Source organism: Ambystoma mexicanum, chromosome 14 (assembly GCF_040938575.1).
Source record: "Ambystoma mexicanum isolate Mex_15411 chromosome 14, UKY_AmexF1_1, whole genome shotgun sequence".
NCBI lineage: Eukaryota > Metazoa > Chordata > Amphibia > Caudata > Ambystomatidae > Ambystoma > Ambystoma mexicanum.
This window is the reverse complement of record NC_090940.1, coordinates 180,685,436-180,705,540: the sequence shown is the minus strand read 5'-3', so window position 1 is coordinate 180,705,540 and position 20,105 is coordinate 180,685,436. Positions and strand designations below refer to the sequence as shown.

Below are 20,105 nucleotides of genomic sequence, written 5' to 3'. Positions count from 1 at the left end.
GGCCGTGGAGCGGGATCTGCCGCCTGCACACGAACGCTGTGTGTCTCTCTCCCTCCCCCCACCCCCCGCTCATGCCCTATTTGTCTCACTCCATTTCCCCCCTCCCCCCGCTCATGCCCCGTGTGTCTCTCTCCCTCCCCCCTCCCCCGCTCATGCCCCGTGTGTCTCTCTCCCTCCCCTCCACCCCCGCTCATGCCCCGTGTGTCTCTCTCCCTTCCCCCACCCCCCGCTCATGCCCCGTGTGTCTCTCTCCCTCCCCCCCACCCCCGCTCATGCCCCGTGTGTCTCTCTCCCTCCCCCCACCCGCGCTCATGCCCCGTGTGTCTCTCTCCCCTTCCCCCCACCCCCTGCTCATGCCCTGTGTGTCTCTCTCCCTCCCCCCCACCGCCGCTCATGCCCTGTGTGTCTCTCTCCCTCCCCTCCACCCCCGCTCATGCCCCGTGTGTCTCTCTCCCTCCCGCCCACCCCTCGCTCATGCCCCGTGTGTCTCTCCCCCTCCCGCCCACCCCCCGCTCATGCCCCGTGTGTGTCTCTCTCCCCTTTCCCCACCCCCCGCTCATGCCCCGTGTGTCTCTCTCCCTCCCCCCATCCCCGCTCATGCCCCGTGTGTCTCTCTCCCTCCCACCCACCCCCTGCTCATGCCCCGTGTGTCTCTCCCCCTACCGCCCACGCCCCGCTCATGCCCCGTGTGTCTCTCTCCCCTTCCCCCCACCCCCCACTCATGCCCCGTGTGTCTCTCCCCATCCCGCCCATCCCCCACTCATGCCCCGTGTGTCTCTCCCCCTCCCGGCCACCCCCCGCTAATGCCCTGTGTGTCTCTCTCCCTCCCCCCCACCCCCACTCATGCCCGTGTGTCTCTCTCCCTCCACTCCACCCCCCGCTCATGCCCCGTGTCTCTCTCCCCTTCCCCCCCACCTCCTGCTCATGCCTCGTGTGTCTCTCTCCCCCACCCCCGCCCCGTGTGTCTTTCCCCCTCCCACCCACCTGCGCTATTGCCCCATGTGTCTTTCCCCCTCCCGCCGAACACCCGCTCTTGCCCCGTGTGTCTCTCCCCCTCCCGCCCACCCCCGCTCATGCCCCGTGTGTCTCTCCCCCTCCTGCTCACCCCCGCTCATGCCCCGTGTCTCTCTCCCTCCCCCCAAACCCACTCATGCCCCGTGTTTCTCTCCCCCTCCCGCCCACCCCCCACTCATGACCTGTGTGTCTCTCCCCCTCCCGCCCACCCCCGCTCATGCCCCGTGTCTCTCTCCCTCCCGCCCACCCCCCGCTCATGCCCCGTGTCTCTCTCTCCCTCCCCCCACCCCCGCTCATGCCCCGTGTGTCTCTCTCCCCTTCCCCCCACCCCCCGCTCATGCCCCGTGTCTGTCTTCTGTTACCCCGCTCATGCCCCGTGTCTGTCTCCTGTTCTCCCCACCCCCGCTCATGCCCCGTATCTGTCTCCTGTTCCCCTCATGTGCCGTGTCTGTCTCCTGTTGCCCCCCACACCTCCTGCTCATGCCCTGTGTCTGTCTCCTGTTCCCCCCACCCCCCGCTCATGCCCCGTGTCTCTCCTGTTGCCCCTCACCCCCCGCTCATGCCCCGTGTCTGTCTCCTGTTGCCCCCCACCCCCGCTCATGCCCCGTGTCTGTCTCCTGTTGCCCCCCACCCCCCGCTCATGCCCCGTGTCTGTCTCTGTTATTCCCCCCAGCCCCCGCTCATGCCCCGTGTCTGTCTCCTGTTCCCCCCACCCCCACTCATGCCCCGTGTCTCTCTCCTGTTGCCCCCCACCCCTCGCTCATGCCATGTGTCTGACTCCTGTACCCTCCCACCCCCCGCTCATGCCCCATGTCTGTCTCCTGTTCCCCCCACCCGCTCATGCCCCGTGTCTCTCTCCTGTTGCCCCCCGCTCATGCCCCGTGTCTGTCTCCTGTTCCCCCACCCGCTCATGCCCTGTGTCTCTCTCCTGTTGCCCCCCACCCCCCGCTCATGCCCCGTGTCTGTCTCCTGTACCCCCACCCCCCCGCTCATGCCCCGTGTCTCTCTCCTGTTGCCCCCACCCCCTGCTCATGCCCCGTGTCTGTCTCCTGTACCCCCCACCCCCTCTCATGCCCCGTGTCTCTCTCCTGTTGCCCCCCACCCCCCCGCTCATGCCCCGTGTCTGTCTTCTGTTCCCCCCACCCCCCGCTCATGCCCCGTGTCTGTCTCCTGTTCCCACCACCCCCCCGCTCATGCCCCGTGTCTGTCTCCTGTTGCCCCCACCATGTCCCGTGTCATGGGTACCGGTGCCGGTAATCCCTTACCACCCTATTCCGAGGTCCCTTAGCAGGTCCCTTCCTTAACGCCTGGTTTTACCAGACGTTATGGAAGGGACCCGTTAAGGGACTTCAGCGCTAATAACGGGACCGCAAATTGCGGTACCGTTATTAGCTCCACCCCATTCCCATTGAGCCCTATGGGGGCCCGAATTGGAATGGGGAATGGTTCCCAGAATGGGGATTTACCGGGTCCTCCAAGGTTGGAATGACCCGGTAAGTCCCTATTTCGGGACCCCGGACCCGGAATGCGGTAAGGGGGTAGCCATGGCGCTAATAGCGCCATGGCTACCACCTACCGCGTAATGAGGCCCACTGTCTTTTTGATCAACAGCAGGATGTGAGTGACTTTGAGTGGTCATCATATTTAAACTTATACTGATTAGGACAGTGGGCCTCAATACGAGTGCTACCAACGAGGTTGCCACCGTACTCGTAAAATTTTACCAGCGCCTGACTTCCCAGTGCCATCGGGAGATTACAAGTCCGGCAGCCCTGGAAGTCAGGCGACGGGAAAATGTAAGTCCCCATTCCCATAGAGTCCAATAGGACTCTATGGGATTGGGGACTCAGAAGCGCCAGCACCATTGCTAATGGTGCCAACGCTTCCGTGAAGGGTCTGCCTACCATGGCCGCTGCGCCCGACAGGGTCAGACCTGCTGGGCGCAGCCGCCACGGCAGGCAGACATGTAGGTTGCCGGTCTGGAAACAAGGGTGCCGGTGAGCTTACCGGCACCCTTGTTTCCAGACCGGCAAACTTATAATGAGGCCCTTTGTCTTCACGATGGACGGCAGCATGTGAGTGGTGACTTTGAGGGGTCACCATATTGTTTTTGGAAGAATTTGTTTTACAATGGTGCCTTAAACCTGGGGTAACCACGCCTCGAACCTCAGCTGAGGTTACATGAGGTCTTCCCCACATCACTGGTGCTCAAAGTCCTCACCGTAATTTTAACTTTGCATTTCAAGACATTCAATTGCCAGAACATTTTTGCGTTAAGGGAATAGAAATGATTTCCATAGGAATAAAAAACTAAATGCATGCGTAATGGCTAACCGAGCACCAAAAACCTTTACAATTGTAGGTTTGGCTGAAGGGACATTGAACACTCTGGCAGAGCTCATGCTTCAGTTGGACCATACGATTGAGTCTGTTGAAAGGCATTGTTGTGGGGGTATCTATGAGGTGTTCTTTCAGGAAGTGGGATTATAAAACAAGCATGATGTGGCTCCATTTAAAGTTGCACCAAGTCATATTATGGGTTCATTGCATAGTGTTTCATAATTGGTGGTTCAATGTGTGTGCATTGTTGAAAGAGTTCTACAGCAGGAAATACAAAAATAACATACATCAAAAACGCATGAATATATCCACCGATGCTATCCATCAATCGATCCACTGATTCAAATTGGAACTCATCATCCATATAACCACTTGCATTTTATATCTGAATGGCACAGCCAATTATTCATTGATCGATCAATGAATTCACTTTAAAAAAATATATAAAGAGATGTAAAAATCAGTAAGTGGAATTAGGACAATGTGCACAAATAAAAAAAAATTGGGATCTTTCAAGTAAAGAATGCATGCTTGTGCAATTCATTCCTGGTGATAAAACCACTTCTACATGCATGATCAGGATGTTTGAAAGCATGCATGCCCCTACTTCGGTGTCACATGAGTGGATTTCCTATCTCCTAAAGTTGATGTGCCGGGAGACCCAAGCTTCACCTCACTGATGATGACCAAAGAGGCTGGAAAATGTCTTTGGTTGCTTGATATCTTTGGTTGATTGTGCCTTTGGATGCTTGCGTCTTTGGTTGCTTGGTGTCTTTGGATGCTTGTGTCTTTGCTTGTTTATTTGGTTACTTGGTGTCTTTGGTTGCTTGTGTCTTTGGTTGCTTGGTGTCTTTGGTTGCTTGTGTCTTTGCTTGATTGTGTTTTTGGTTACTTGATGTCTCATGCAGAGGAGATCTGATCTAGCCATTCAGGCTGGACTGCCCCTTCTGGTGAGCGTCAAAGGCTTTTTTGACTTTGGTCGTATCCCTTCTGCAAAGGCATGACAGGTTGAAAAACTATAGTCTTGAGGGATGCCCAGAGCAGTACCTTTGTTTACAATTCATTCAAAACCTTCCAGTCATCGGTTTTGCATTCAACAAACTTTACAGAAATGATCAGCTGGTTTTGAATCATGCATGCTCCTCTGTAGGTGATTAATGCCCGGATGCCCCATCTCCAGATTTTGAAAGCAGGTATCACAAAATCATTGTCAAACAGGAGATGGGCACGTGACCAGAGCAGCATAGCAGCTCCTGCCACCGATCAGAAATCCAGTGCAGTAAGGCAATTTCTGAGGGAGGTCGCCATTTGCGTGAATCTATGGATTATACCCATGCGCTCCCTACGTATGTGAACGGGCCACTTCATATCACTGTGGCCATGCTGCGTGATTGGTACCCACGTACTGGAAATGACACCGCAGAAAGGACATTGCTCTTGAACCCCCTTTCAGGGGAGTTGCAGCATGTATTGGCTGCATCTTGGGCTCTTCTTTGAGTCCTTGAAGACTGGAAAGCCATTCAATGCTACCTAATTTTCAGAATTTAGTGCGCTAAGTTAATACAATTGTGCAAATCTTACGGCTGGATTATTCCTTTTCAATGTGTTTTATGAATTATTCTTTTTTAGTACAATATTAATGTGATCATTTTATTTTCAAATTATTTCATTTAAATTGTTTACATTTATGGTATGTGGACATGTTGACAAGAACATACATTAACTCGATCATATGCGAGTGCCTTAAAGGGTCTGATTGACTTAATTGTCAATAGGGTGAGGGTGGTGGGCGGCCTGCTGCTTGTAAAGTCAAGCAGCTGGGCTGGTCCCCCAAGATGGCCCACTTGCTTGGATGGGCAGGATTACTGTGCTTTGCGGGTTACCCTCAACATATCATTCTGTGCTGGATTTCTGATTAAAATGATGCCTATCCAGGTTAGAGCTCCAGGCATAAAGATAAACAAAGCACTTCCATGTGGTGAACTTCCAGGTCATAGAAAGTGCTTCCGGTTCATGTAGATTACTTATCGATGGTGTTACAATGTTTCAGGAACGTTTGTGATTGAAATGTGTAAATAAAAGCTTCATGGTTTTAATCGCCACTTGTGTCAACTCCTCATTATCTTGAGCCAGAACTCGCACACATAGGCTTGGCGGGTGACACCCGCCAAAAGCGTGTGAGTTGAGAGCTATAATAAACATAGCATAACATATATAAGGCGTATTTGTGAAGCGCACGTTCACCCCCAAATGGGCATCTTGCCACTAATAACTGATGTTTATTGTTAAGCAACTTAATGAGACTCATTTTATGGATGAAGGATGAAGGGCTGAGTAGATCTGCTGGGATTCGAACCTGTGACCATGAGGTCAAACACACGCTCCTGTAACGGATGCATTAGTTCACTGAGCCACAGACACGGCTTAACAGACCACGTATGCGCAGCACAACCAGTTTTTCTTCTGGCAACATGCGTTCCCCCCCCCCCTTATGCATCCAGAAACGCGGGGGCGTGGGGGATAACGGATATAGAATATTTTGTAATAATACTGTTTGGTAGTTACATGTTTGTTTCACTTGGGTTTATTGCTCAGAGGTCAATATCAACCAGAGCTTCGAAAGCAGTGGAAGAGAAACACTAGTACGTGAACCAGAGTAACATGAGGGGGCAGAAGGAGAAGCAAATCATAGGGCCAGGTATGGTGGCACTTACTTTGACCCCAATAGAAAGTGGGGAAGTGGCTGTGGGATAGGGAGGTATCCCATTGCCAAATAAAGAAGGGGTCCCCGCCACGTCTTGTGCGGCGGTATTCTAAGTGCTGCAAAGTGACATAGAACCAGTTTGTTGCAGCGGATCTGACTTTTGCGCTTTTGCTTTTATATTGTTTGCAGCACTGGCTAAACGCTCTTTTCTTTTGCTTTGTTCACTTAGGAGATAGATATCAACATGTGTACTTCATTCGCTTCCTGCCTTCCTACATTGCTCTGACACACTCTGGGGTCTGGGTTCCTCTTTATAAAACTGCATAACATAAAAAAGTAGGACAGAGTAAAAAAACAAACACAGCGTTTAAAGAAGTACAGAGAAGTTAGGACCTGTCCTTATTACAGAAGATCACAACTGACATCTACGGGGCAAGACCAGTGCTCAGAGACGCACACAGGAAGTCTGGGCTAAAAGTTGGATTTTGCCAGAATAATAGACTTATAAAAAAAAAATGAAGACACGTAGCAAAGAGGTGCTTTTGGTTCATGTTTAAAAGTTGGGGGGGGGCAGTTTTGCAACCTCGATGTGCCCGGAGCTACTCTGAGAGATTTGAAAAAGAGATAGACAACAGGAGAAGTACATCTTTGAACCCTAGTACTGGGGTCTGCAACTTTTGGCACTCCAACTAACATCAGTCCTAGCCAGCAGAGCCAGTGGTCAAGGATGAGAGTCATATGGGCCTCATTACAAGTATGGCATTAAGGCAACGGTGCGGTATCGCTACCGTCACTGTTGCTACCGTACCGCCAAGGTAGGAGTTCTACTCGCGGGTGCCCTTGCAGCCACCAGGTCTGACCTGGTGGCCGTACCGGCACCCGCAAGCAGGACATGATGGTAGCGACGGTGCTGCCGGGCCCGGCAGCCGCGAAAGGGCAATTACCGGGTCCGACTGGCCCGGAATAGCCTGGTAATTGCCCATTCGTGGGTGCCGCACCCAGATGCGAGTTTGGAGGTAGCCTTTCTGGTAAAACCGGCAAGGCTACCTCCAACCTCGTAATGAGGTTTTGAGATATCTTAGTTTTGATTCTGATTTTATTCTTTTTTTCAATTATTTTTTTTTAAATGCAAAATATAAGGTTGGGACATAATTACAGAAACATTAGAACACAAATAGTACCTCCTAGCATCACGCTCCCCCGTTTTTTACACCCACAATATGTTGTTTCAATGTTGATCTTTCCCAAAAAAATTACCACGTGTCTTGTACACTGCGACCACCACCCAACTTTAAAAGTGGGTCATTGTAGAAGGCTACTAGATAATCGACCTCAATTATATAATAGTACCGAATATTTTCTCATCAAAAGTACTGACAAGTGGATTGTTCTTCCAGTATTACGGCAGAACCAGGGCAACCAGGTGTAAAAGTGGGACCCCGACAGCTTTGCTTTCATGTTGAACTTCAAAGTCAAACATCATACCTCAACACAAACCACATCATTGCCTACACTGTCATTAAAAAGCATGGGCCGCCATTACTTGTGTGAATATGAAAAATGTACTCTCCTTTGCCATCCTCAGTGTAGTTGGGTAGGAGAATGAAGCAACCAGTTCTTTTTTTAATGAGATTGTCCTTAACTTTCAAGAGTTTTCACCTCCTAAGCAGTGAGCCCCATTACAAATGATGGATGAGCATTAATTTAAGGTCCATATCACCTTCTTCTTAGTAGCAAAAAGTTAGTAGGGTCAAGCCTGGTTTAACCGCGCTTAAGGAATAATAATAGTGTTGCTTGGTGGCTGCTTGGACAGGTGTGTATAGGTTAAGCCCAAACCTTTTGTCAATGACTGTGAAAATGTTTGTCACACCCTAGTCCATGTGCATGCATATTTTTGTCACTTGTTCATTCATCAAACACTCTGGGTGACATCAATATAAATGAGAAAAGGGACAGACCAAGACGTTATCTTTTTGGTTAGATACCAGTGTAGTATTACTGGACATAAGGGTACAACATAATAAACAATTTGGCATAACAGTCTTAAGCCTCAGATTATAGAATTGCCAGTCAGCTTAAATATGTGCCATAAAATATTAAACCAAAATGGCCATAGAGCCAACAAGTGTTTTGACCGATTGATGGTGTTTTCAAGGCAAATAGGTCATCTACCAGTGAACCGCAGGATTATTATGACAAATATTGTGGGTATATGATTCAATCCTTGAACGAGCGAGTAGCTGCTGTAGACAAAAACTTCCGTCTGTGTACCTGTATGCATAACTTGGAATTAGGATCAGAGGGTTCTGATGTTAGAGGATCCCCGGCCAGTAGCGGCATTCCTCGTGCTTTCGCCAAGTGCTTAGTAGCAGCCTTTAAAAGATTTGCCTGATTCTACCATCAGCGAGTACCACCATAACGGTTCCACCCAAATCACCTTAAGCTCTAGCAGAAGACTACTGACTATGTAAGATACATGGATCTCAAATTGTGCTCAGGAGGGCCCTGAACGTGAGATCGTCACCCTCTCCTGCCCAGAAGCGTTATGTGCGCTTCCCTCATGTTTTCCTCCAGACCTTCAATATTGAGATTCACCCCCACAATATTTTGAGCTGTTAAAAATCTGTGGGAGGATCCCTCGGGCCATCCAAAGTCACCTCCATCAACAATGCCAGTCTACCTTCAATGTTATCCAGGGAAGTCTCTCACTTTGTTACTCTGCCGCTTCAATTGCTCAAAGTATACACCACCCATGTGAGTTTGGTCTTGAGACCATCCACCTTGATATGGAGAGCACTCAACATCAACGTCAAGATCCTGTCCGCTGCTGATGATGCCATTGAACCTGGGTCATCCTCCACCGTGGCCCTTCCAGATTCCTTATACACCTAGACAGAAAGAAATGCAAGCCAAACAGCCATGTTTTGTTTTTTGTGGCCAACACAAAGATTGCACTTCCCTGCCCCTTTGAGGTGGAACGAGGCTCTGCAGAGGGTGAGTGGGCAGGGGGGGAATTGGAAGGAGGAATGGGTTTATGCAGTGGGGTTATCCTAGTCCCCATGACCATTTAGCCACCGCCGCCTCCAGTGTCCAAGTCCCATCTCCAGGTTTCGGGAACTGAGAAGTTTCCCAGGAGCACCTCTCTGTTTATTCCCTCGTGCAGTCATCGTTGCCAGACTGCCATCACCTCGCCGCCATGTATCGCAGACAGGGCACAGGAATCTGCAGTCACCAGCTGCAGACTGTTCCTTCAATTGTGGTATCTTCCAGCACTTCAACCACACCCCATAGCATCTTACTCCTATGACCGTGCAGTGCAGGGCAATCAAAGGGTCAGCGCCTTTTTGAAGATCACAACAGGTGCACGGGGTCCGCGACACCACCGTTGTGCAGATCGCTTACCAGGAAACAAAAGTCAGAATCCAGATTTGTTCACACTCCGCAGTTTCCAGCTTCTTCCTTTGAGATTGGAAGCATAAAAACATAGGCGAGAAGGTTGGGGCTTCGCGGTCCGTTGCGCACTGTTGGAGCTTGTGAGGAAGCTTCTCCTCAGGAACATGGCTAGAAATGCCCGCCCCTCTCCCCAATGATTTTCATTTGATTTAGAGAGTGCAAAAACCCAAGAAGGCCATCATGCTCCTTTCACACCATCAAATAAAATAGGTTTCTTTTTAGGGCCTTTTGAAAGAGTAGTCATTACACTGTAGCTGTGAGGTTATCTGGAAGGTATGTCCACCATTTCAAAGCGACAGAGGAGTATGACTGACCATAAGCCCGGACTTGCCAGGCATTTGGCATAAGAAGATTACAATCAACTGACCTTACAAATGGGATGTACAACTCAATTTAACTCAGAGTCTTTTGTGGGGCCTTCGATTTATGGTTAATGATCTGAGCGTTAAAACTTAGTTCCTGCTATGACGGGTCTCCAATGAACCCTTTATGGACATTGGGTTAATGTGCCCTTGCTTGCGGGTATTTGACATAACTTTGCTGCAGCGTATTGCATTGCCTCCAGTCTTTGGGCGAGGAGTTTGAAAACCCCCCAAAAACAAGGGGCCTCATTGTGAGTATGGCAGTGTGGCAAGAAGTGTTGCTAAAATTGATTACTTACCTCTAAAAACCATCAGATTTACCACGCGGATTCACCACTCATGATAGACAAAAAATCCAGTGGAGTCTTATGGAATCCAGAAATGTTGTGATTGGACATTTCACTGTTTGAGTCATCTGCAGACATTGACAAATTGGCGCCAAACATTACTTCCAGGATGTTGATGGAAGTTTGCTGGGCCATCTCTGTGTTATCAAATGTATGAGTAGGGAGGACTTTAAGGGTCTCTGAATCTCACTGCATGCTTCAGTGATTGGCAACTCAGGTTGAAACTGCATCCATGTAAGGCTCATGCACATCTGTACTTTTACGCCACTCTTTAACCCATGGCGTAGCCACCTCTTGACCACGCTCGGGTGTCACCGGCCTAAGAGTGGAACAGCACTCTCTCAGATAACCACAAGACCACAGAGAGGTTTGACATGTATGTTAATTATGAGCTACAATAAACTCCTGTAGGAGAATACATTCCTGTAGGACTCTACGTGACACAAGGATGGGGTAGAATCATGTTCCTCAAGGCATACCTTGGTAAACCTGCTCAGACATGAGCATGCCTATCCAGACCTTTGCCAGGCTAAGGCTTATAGAGTCTACTTTTAACTCAATTCTCCAGCTTACGGTTGCAGACTCTCTTGCTAACCAGAACCCTCAACATAGAGGTGAGAGGTCGATTTTGACTCAAGCCCTCAACCTAAGGTTCACAAGCTTTATTCCTTACTCAGTCTCTCAACATGGGGGTCAATCCCTTTATTAATGACTCAAACCCCAGAATGTAGGGTCACACACTCTATTCCTGTCTCAATCCCACAAACTTGTGATCATACAATGTGTTCCTGATTCAAACCCGAGCATGAAGAACACACACTCAATTCAGCACTCAACTCAAAAATGACGTGCTCTATTGTGGACTCAAACTCTTAGTCTGTGGGTCATTCTTTTAATTTGTGCATTAAGCCCTGGCGCTGAGGATCTAATGCTCTGTTCAATGCCCTAAACTGAAACTTAAATGTGTTATTCCTGGTTCATCCCATGGAACCGCGTTATAAATGCCATATCATATCATAATAACACAGTCTACCTCTGACTTACCACCTTCCGTAGAGGTCTCAGGATTCATTCTTGACTCAAAGTCCAAACCTGAGGTTAGGACACTCTGTAACTAGTGCAATAATTCAAGGAATGTTTTTTTTCTGTTTTGATACAATAATCTGAGGGTCACCACTCTATTGCTTACTCAGTCAACCAACCGCTCTCCATCCACCAACACTCTCTTCCATACTCATAACCGCAACCTAGGACCCCCACACACTATTCCTGACTAAATTACCAAACCCTAGGGACCACACCCTATTCTGAGGATTGCAACGTCTTTTCCTAACACTGTGCTCCAGACTGGGGCTCACTGGCTCTATTCCTGACTTTATCTCTCGATTGAGGATCAGACCCCCAAATTCTTGCCTTAATCTCCAAACTGGGTGGCCTTGTTCATGTTTCCTAAACTCATTCCCCAAACCCCATGTACTCCACACTATTCCTGACTCAATGCCCATTCTGAAGATCCAACCCCCTGTTCCTGACTCAGTCTTCAACCCAATGGTCACCCCTCCATTCTAGACTCGAGGCCCTATCTGTAGAATCACATGGACTCTTCCACATTCAATCCCTCAGCCTGAGGATCACCAGTTCTATTCCTCTGTTCAGAGGGTGACACACGTTGCCTGATTAGGTTCCTCTTCATGAGAGTCTTTCCTTTATTCCTGACACAATACCCCTATCCGGATGAGGGTCACAAAATGTAGAACTAAATAAATCCATCAATCTGTGGATCACGCAGGTTATTACTGACTTGATTCCTTAAACTCAGTTCCACAAGATCTCTTCTGATTGAATTCCATCAAGAGGATAACACACACTTTTCCAGGTGCAATCCCTCGGTCTGAGGGTCATCCCTTTATTCCTGACTAAATACCCCAACCTGAGGATCACACACCCCTTCCAGAGCCAATCACCGAGTCTGAGGGTCACATACTGTAGATCTAACTAAATCCCCCAATGCGTGCATCACGGAGGTTATTACTGATCCTTAAATTCAGGATCACAAGATTCGTCCTTGACTGTATCACTCAGCCTCAGAGTCACATCTTCTGATCCCTTGACTAGCTCAGTATGCGTCCCTGCAACTCCGGTGCACACAGTGATGCCTGCACAATTCACATCCGAATTAGAGAATGTAATCCTGGCTGATCCCACTAACCAGAGGGTGACAAACTCCATTTTTCACGCAGTACCTCATTTTGAGGGTCAGAGTTAATATTTCTGTCTAAAGTCAAAAAGCTGAGTATTGCAGGTTCTAGTCACAATTCACTCTTTAACATGCGCCACATGTGAAGGTCTCAGAACTTCATCCTACAATGCCTATCACCCAGAAGGTAACGGGTCCTAGTTCACACACACAAACACACACACAGATGTTCAGCTTTCTGAAGTAGATGAAAAAAAATGTATTATCGGATCATTACAAATTAACTTAAAGGTGCTTCAAAAACACTGCATACCAGATGGGCACACATTTGGCCCCAATTCATGGAATTATTGGCTTAGTAATAGGGAAATTTCATGCAAAGCTGCATGCAAAATCCCATTTGTCGATTCATGGAATCAACCGCGCTGCACTTTTTCGTACTTTGCGGGGGACTTCAAACAAGCTCAGCACGTCTCTGCGACCGGTCGAGTCCTTGCGCGAGACACCACAAAAAGCATAGGTGTTGCTTGCAAAGAGAGCAGGGTAGAGAACGGAACTCATTAAATGAGTAAGAACAGGTGAAAATGTGGCCGTTACAAGGGACGGGCCACAGGCAGTCCATCGCATGCCCACTATTGCGCGGGACGATACGTATTCATGGATCCGACCGCGCAACCTCTCGGCAGGGAAATGGCCATGCAAAGCCCTCCGACTATCCACCACCCGAAGGCAGGCATACAGATGCATAGGATTCAATGTGCAGAGGTAAGATCCAGTGTCGGATTCAGGGGTACGTGTATACAGCCGGGGATCCAATCTGACTTAGGGGGACGCGTACACAGTGTAGCGGAGTGCAGGAACGGTTTAAGGGGTTTCGCATGCAGATTTCCGAGTTTTACCCGAGTTACGATAAATCGTACGCATGTTGTCAGGGTGTCGCGCAGTGTCCCAAGGATGCAGGCCTGCTTGCGGGGGACCCCACATGCTATTTTAAGGGTGCACGTATTTGCACCCTGGGAGCATGCAAAGATAGCTGTTTCTGGCTGTTTTTGCTCTACATGCGGGTGCGTCGAGGGCGTTCCGGCCACGACTTGCGTATATGATTATTTTCCGTGAAGAATTCTATGAATATGCAGAGCGCGCCCAAATAATTCTGCACGCAGGCTCGCGTAGAGTCGTTCTCGGCTAGCGGGCTTTGTGGGATCTCTGCGCACTATTCCATGAATCGGGCCCAAAGGGAGAGGGTGACAGGAAAATATGCAATTCTCTTACATGAAAATGTGGACAAAAACCTGGCAGGTGAGGACAGCTAGCAGCACCTGAGACAGGCCTCTGTATGGAAAACCCTGTCCCAGAGGTAGCTGCCCTTCAGTGCCTCCAGGCCTAACGCAGGTGCGCCCCCTGACGCACGGCCCTGCTTGGCCCGCCGCAGAGGAGCCGAGCCCCGTTTGCCCCATTCTCCTGGCGCAGGAGAGCGCCCTGTTCCCCCATGCGCCTGCCCTGCCGCAGGTACTACTACTCTTGCCCTATTTAGGGAAGCGCCTGGCGCAGCGGCAGCTATATTTGACAGCGGAGCAGGAGGTAAACAAGGTCTTATGGAGCCGGGTCGCAGCTGTCCGTGATCAGTCACTGCTGCTGGCCGTTCCACACGGCGGCGGGGGGCATCCCTTCGCCGGCCGGGCGCGCATCTCTGCGCCGCCTGTGCGCGCAGTGTGATACCTGCGCAATTCATATCTGGAGTAGAGAACCCCTCCTGCTAGCCGTGTACAGGCATCGGTAAAAGGGTGTTTTGCTGTGAATAATCTGCACTTTGTAAGCAGCCAGAGCCAAGCGTGATCTCGCCCTGATGGTTTCTCGGTGTGGGTGTGCAGCTTCCCTGCAATGCCACATCCCGCACGAAACCAGGTAACGATCGGGAAACCGTATCTGCGGGTTTCGCGCATTATATTGCACTGTTAGCAGCGACACCCACTCTACCCCCCCGCACCCCCACCTCTTGCATGGCACACCACACGAACACAAAACAATAATCAATTCAGCTGGACACTTTTCAAAGATGGATTGGCCTGCTGGGGATGTAGAGGGAGCGTGCAGCAGGCGCAGGTGTCTGAACGGCTGGGATGGAGTCAGTCACACATCTTAGAATGTGACTGACTGTTCCCTGCCGCTACCAGGCGCAGTTAAGGCGCCGCTCTTCACCATTCCGAGGTTGGGTAACATTAGAATGGGGCATTAACGCCACTTATTACATCGCCTGGAAGAGCGAGTGTCCAGCGCAAAGCGCTGCCTTCAGAGTGATTCTAATAGCATTATTCATATAACATGCCCTGACATCTGTCCAGCGCAGCTCCATCGCAACCCGCCTTTTAAAGGCACCGGACACGGTAAATCGCCCAATCTCCCAGCAGGAGGCCCGGTGCACATCTGAATACCAAACACACTGAGGCGGGAGCATCAATTCACCTGCTGCAAGGTCTGCCAGGTGGGCTGCCCTCCCCTCCCCTCCCCCGCTCACCTCTGCCGGTGCTCCCTCGGGTGTCGCCCCCGGACGGTGCAGGTGCCCCCTCGCGCAGTGCTCCTCGCCTCCTCTGCGGCCGGCGCTCCTCTCGCGTGTCACTCCAGTGTGCCCGCCTGGCTGCTGACACCCTCCCCGTCTCCTCTGCTCTCTCTCTGCAGCTGTCAGGGTGGAGAAGAGGGGCCAGGAGGTGAGGGGTTAAAGGCGACCATCCACCTCGGCCGCCTCTGCCATTCTGCCGCGCCGTGTATCCGGGTGGTGGGGTGGGGGGTTGGGAGTGCGCCGGTGAGGATGAAGGAGAATGGGGCAGCCCCCCTGCCGTGGCTGATATTAAACCCTAGATGGTGGGAGCCATCTCATCTCAGCCGGGCTTTCCCCTGCGTGTGCTCGCCAGGCAGCAGCGCCAGCATTCAGCTGAGCATTGCAAGCATCGCGGGCAGTGCAGGCAGATCTAGGAGGGGGCTGGGGGAAGGGGGGGGGACGCGAGGGGGAGGCGGGATGCACAGTAACTGCTGCAAGAATGCCAAATCCAGCGACCAATCTCCCAGGCCCACAGTGCGAGCCCCGTCATCCCGCAAGGGTGGGCTGCATGCACTGGGGAGGGAGGGGAGGACCACCGAGGCTTCCGCGGGGCTGGGGAATGGGGGCGCTCGTGATATCCCACCTAATGTGTCACTGAAGAAAGTTGCACACACATGTGTTGCCGGGTGCCTGGCCGCTGTCCCTGGCCCGGGCAGAATGCGCACGCTGAGGCGTTTAGCTTCCAAGACCCTTTATTTAGCCGGAAGTACAGTGGAAACCACAATATAACCACACACAGAAGCGGGCACATTGAGGGACGATGAACATGCGCGACATTTTTGCAAAAAAAATGAATTATTCGCGTTAAATTTAACACGATTACCAGTGTGAAACCTAAAGATTAACCATAGAGTACAAACAATGTTGCTGCTGCTAAAATAATTCATGTCAACAATACGTTATTAACAATAATTGCAATAGCCATTTATTTGGACATTTATATAGAACGCTGGACCCGAAGGCATCTGAGTGCTTTCTTACAGCAAATAAGGCTGCAATGGTTACAAAGGATGTACAATAAAGACACAGGCAGGGTAAGAGATTGACAGCAGTGCAATGGCGACAACAAGATAACATACAAATTAGCATGCAGTCTTTAGGTCGTATGTTTATTACATGTATATGTTAACAACGATACTTCAATTTAATGGAAACAAAATGAAATGTTTTTTTTTTAATATTGTCTTCATGCCAGACTCCAACCTCTAAGGTGCAGTGCCAGACTGTGTATCGAACCCGTACCTCTAAGTGCAGTACCAGACTGGGTATCGAACCCGTACCTCTAAGCGCAGTACCAGACTGGGTAGCAAACCCACACCTCTAAACTGCAGTACCAGACTGTGTATCGAACCAGCACCTCTAAGCACAGTATCAGACTGGGTACCGAACCCGTACCTCTAAGCTGCAGTACGTGACTGGGATTCGAACCCATACCTCTAAGCTGCAGTACCAGACTGGCTATCAAACCCACACCTCTAAGCTGCAGTACCAGACTGTGTATCGAACCAGTACCTCTAAGCTGCAGTACCAGACTGGGTATCAAACCCGTACATCTAAGCGGCAGTACCGGACTGGGTATCAAACCCGCACCTCTAAGCTGCAGTACCAGACTGTGTATCGAACCTGCACCTCTAAGCACAGTACCAGACTGTGTATCGAACCTGCACCTCTAAGCACAGTACCAGACTGGGTATTGAACCCGCATCTCTAAGCACAGTACCACACTAGGTATCGAACCTGTACCTCTAAGTACAGTACCAGACTGGGTATCGAACCCATACCTCTAAGCGCAGTACCAGACTGAGTATCAAACCCGTACCTCTAAGCTGAAGTACATAACTGGGTATCAAATCCACACCTCTAAGCACAGTACAGACTGGGTATCAAACCCGTGCCTCTAAGCGCAGTACCAGACTGGGTATCAAACCCGTACCTCTAAGCTGCAGTACCAGATTAGGTATCAAACCCGCACCCCTAAGCACAGTACCAGACTGTGTATCGAACCTGCACCTCTAAGCTGCAGTACCAGACTGGGTATCAAACCTGCACCTCTAAGCTGCAGTACCAGACTGGGTATCAAACCCGTACCTCTAAACACAGTACCAGACTGGGTATCAAACCCGCACCTCTAAGCTGCAGTACCAGACTGGGTATCAAACCTGTACCTCTAAACTGCAGTACCAGACTAGGTATCGAACATCCACCTCTAAGCGCAGTACCAGACTGGGGATCAAACCCACACCTCTAAGCTGCAGTACCAGACTGGGTATCAAACCCGCACCTCTAAGCTGCCGTACCAGACTGGGTATCAAACATACACCTCTAAGCTGCAGTACCAGACTGTGTATCAAACCAGTACCTCTAAGCTGCAGTACCAGACTGGGTATCAAACCCGTACATTTAAGCGGCAGTACCAGACTGGGTATCGAACCCGCACCGCTAAGCTGCAGTACCAGACTATGTATCGAACCTGCACCTCTAAGCACAGTACCAGACTGGGTATTGAACCCGCATCTCTAAGCACAGTACCACACTAGGTATCAAACCTGTACCTCTAAGTACAGTACCAGACTGGGTATTGAACCGATACCTCTAAGCGCAGTACCAGACTGAGTATCAAACCCGTACCTCTAAGCTGAAGTACATAACTGGGTATCAAATCCACACCTCTAAGCACAGTACAGACTGGGTATCGAACCCGTGCCTCTAAGCGCAGTACCAGACTGGGTATCAAACCTGTACCTCTAAGCTGCAGTACCAGATTAGGTATCAAACCCGCACCTCTAAGCACAGTACCAGACTGTGTATCGAACCTGCACCTCTAAGCTGCAGTACCAGACTGGGTATCAAACCCGCACCTCTAAGCTGCAGTACCAGACTGGGTATCAAACCCGTACCTCTAAGCTGCAGTACCAGACTAGGTATTGAACCCGCACCTCTAAGCACAGTACCAGACTGGGTATCGAACATGCACCTCTAAGCTGCAGTACCAGACTGGGTATCAAACCCGCACCTCTAAGCTGCAGTACCAGACTGGGTATCAAACCTGTACCTCTAAACTGCAGTACCAGACTGGGTATCGAACATGCACCTCTAAGCGCAGTACCAGACTGGGGATCAAACCCACACCTCTAAGCTGCAGTACCAGACTCGGTATCAAACCCGCACCTCTAAGCTGCCGTACCAGACTGGGTATCAAACATACACCTCTAAGCTGCAGTACCAGACTGGGTATCGAAAACGCACCTATAAACGCAGTACCAGTCTGGGTATTAACACGCACCTCTAAGCATAGTACCAGACTAGGTATCAAACCTGCACCTCTAAGCTGCAGTCCCAGACTGGGTATCAAACCCATACCTCTAATCTGGAGTATCAGACTGGGTATAAAACCCGCACTTCTAAGCTGCAGTACCAGTCTCGGTCTCGAACTGGACCTCTAAGCTGTAGTACCAGACTGGGTATCGAACCCGCACCTCTAAGCACAGTACCAGACTGGGAATCGAACCCGCACCTCTAAGCTGCAGTACCAGACTGGGTGTCAAAACCGTACCTCTAAGCACAGTACCAGACTGGGTATCAAACCTGTACCTCTAAGCACACTACCAGACTGGGTATCGAACCCACACATCTAAGTTGCAGTACCAGACTGGGTATGGAACCCGCACCTCTAAGCACAGTACCAGACTGGTTATCAAAACTGTACCTCTAAGCGCAGTACCAGACTGGGGATCAAACCCGCACCTCTAAGCTGCAGTACCAGACTGGGTATCAAACCCGTACCTCTAATCTGCAGTACCAGACTGGGTCTCAAACCCGCACTTCTAAGCTGCAGTACCAGTCTTGGTCTTGAACCGGAACTCTAAGCTGCAGTACCAGATTGGGTATCGAACCCGCACCTCTAAGCACAGTACCAGACAGGGTATCAAACCCGCACATCTAAGCTGCAGTATCAGACTGGGTGTCAAACCCGTACCTCTAAGCTGCATTACCAGACTTGGTATTGAACATGCACCTCTAAGTGCAGTACCAGACTGGGTATCAAACCTTCACCTCTAAGCACAGTACCCGACTGGGTATCAAAACCACACCTCTAAGCTGTAGTACCAGACTGGGTATCGAACATGCACCTATAAGCGCAGTACCAGACTGGGTAGTAACACGCACCTCTAAGGGCAGTACCAGACTGGGTATCAAACCTGCACCTCTAAGCTGCAGTCCCAGACTGGGTATCGAACACGTACCTCTTATCTGCAGTACCAAACTGGGTCTCAAACCCGCACCTCTAAGCTGCAGTACCAGACTAGGTATTAAACCCGCACCTCTAAGCGCAGTACCAGACTGGGTATCAAACCCAAACCTCTAAGTGCAGTACCAGACTGGGTATCAAACCTGCACCTCTAAGCTGCAGTAGTAGACTGGGTATCAAACACGCTCCTCTAAGCACAGTACCAGACTGTGTATCGAACCCATAACTCTAAGCGCAGTACCAGACTGGGTCTCGAATCCGCACCTCTAAGCACAGTACCAGACTGGGTATCAAACCCGTACCTGTAAGCACAGTATCAGACTGGGTATCAAATCCACACCTCTAAGCACAGTACCAGACTGGGTATCAAACCTGTACCTCTAAGCGCACTACCAGACTGGGTATCGAACCCACACATCTAAGCTGCAGTACCAGACAGGGTATCGAACCCGCACCTCTAAGCACAGTACCAGACTGGTTATCAAACCTGTACCTCTAAGCGCAGTACCAGACTGGGGATCAAACCCACACCTCTAAGCTGCAGTACCAGACTGGGTATCAAACCGTACCTCTAAGCTGCCGTACCAGACTGGGTATCAAACATGCACCTCTAAGCGCAGTACCAGACTGGGTATCAAAACCGCACATCTAAGCATAGTACCAGACTAGGTATCAAACCTGCACCTCTAAGCTGCAGTCCCAGACTGGGTATCAAACCTGTACCTCTAATCTGCAGTACCAGACTGGGTCTCAAACCCGCACTTCTAAGCTGCAGTACCAGTCTTGGTCTCAAACTGGACCTCTAAGCTGCAGTACCAGACTGGTTATCGAACCGCACCTCTA

At 50.3% G+C, this 20,105-nt stretch overlaps 1 protein-coding gene across 4 annotated transcripts in view; it reads right to left on the bottom strand.

Annotated features, from left to right (window-relative positions):
- Positions 1-15,584, bottom strand: part of SLC8A3 (solute carrier family 8 member A3) — a 640,255-nt gene extending 624,671 nt beyond the window's left edge. For 2 of the 4 annotated variants that reach the window (XM_069638871.1, XM_069638873.1), the window contains exon 1: positions 14,933-15,584. The gene's annotated coding sequence lies outside the window, so the exon portion shown is untranslated. The remainder of the gene's footprint in view (positions 1-14,932) is intronic. The other 2 variants (XM_069638874.1, XM_069638872.1) reach the window with 2 other exon arrangements.
- Positions 15,585-20,105: the final 4,521 nt, after the last annotated feature.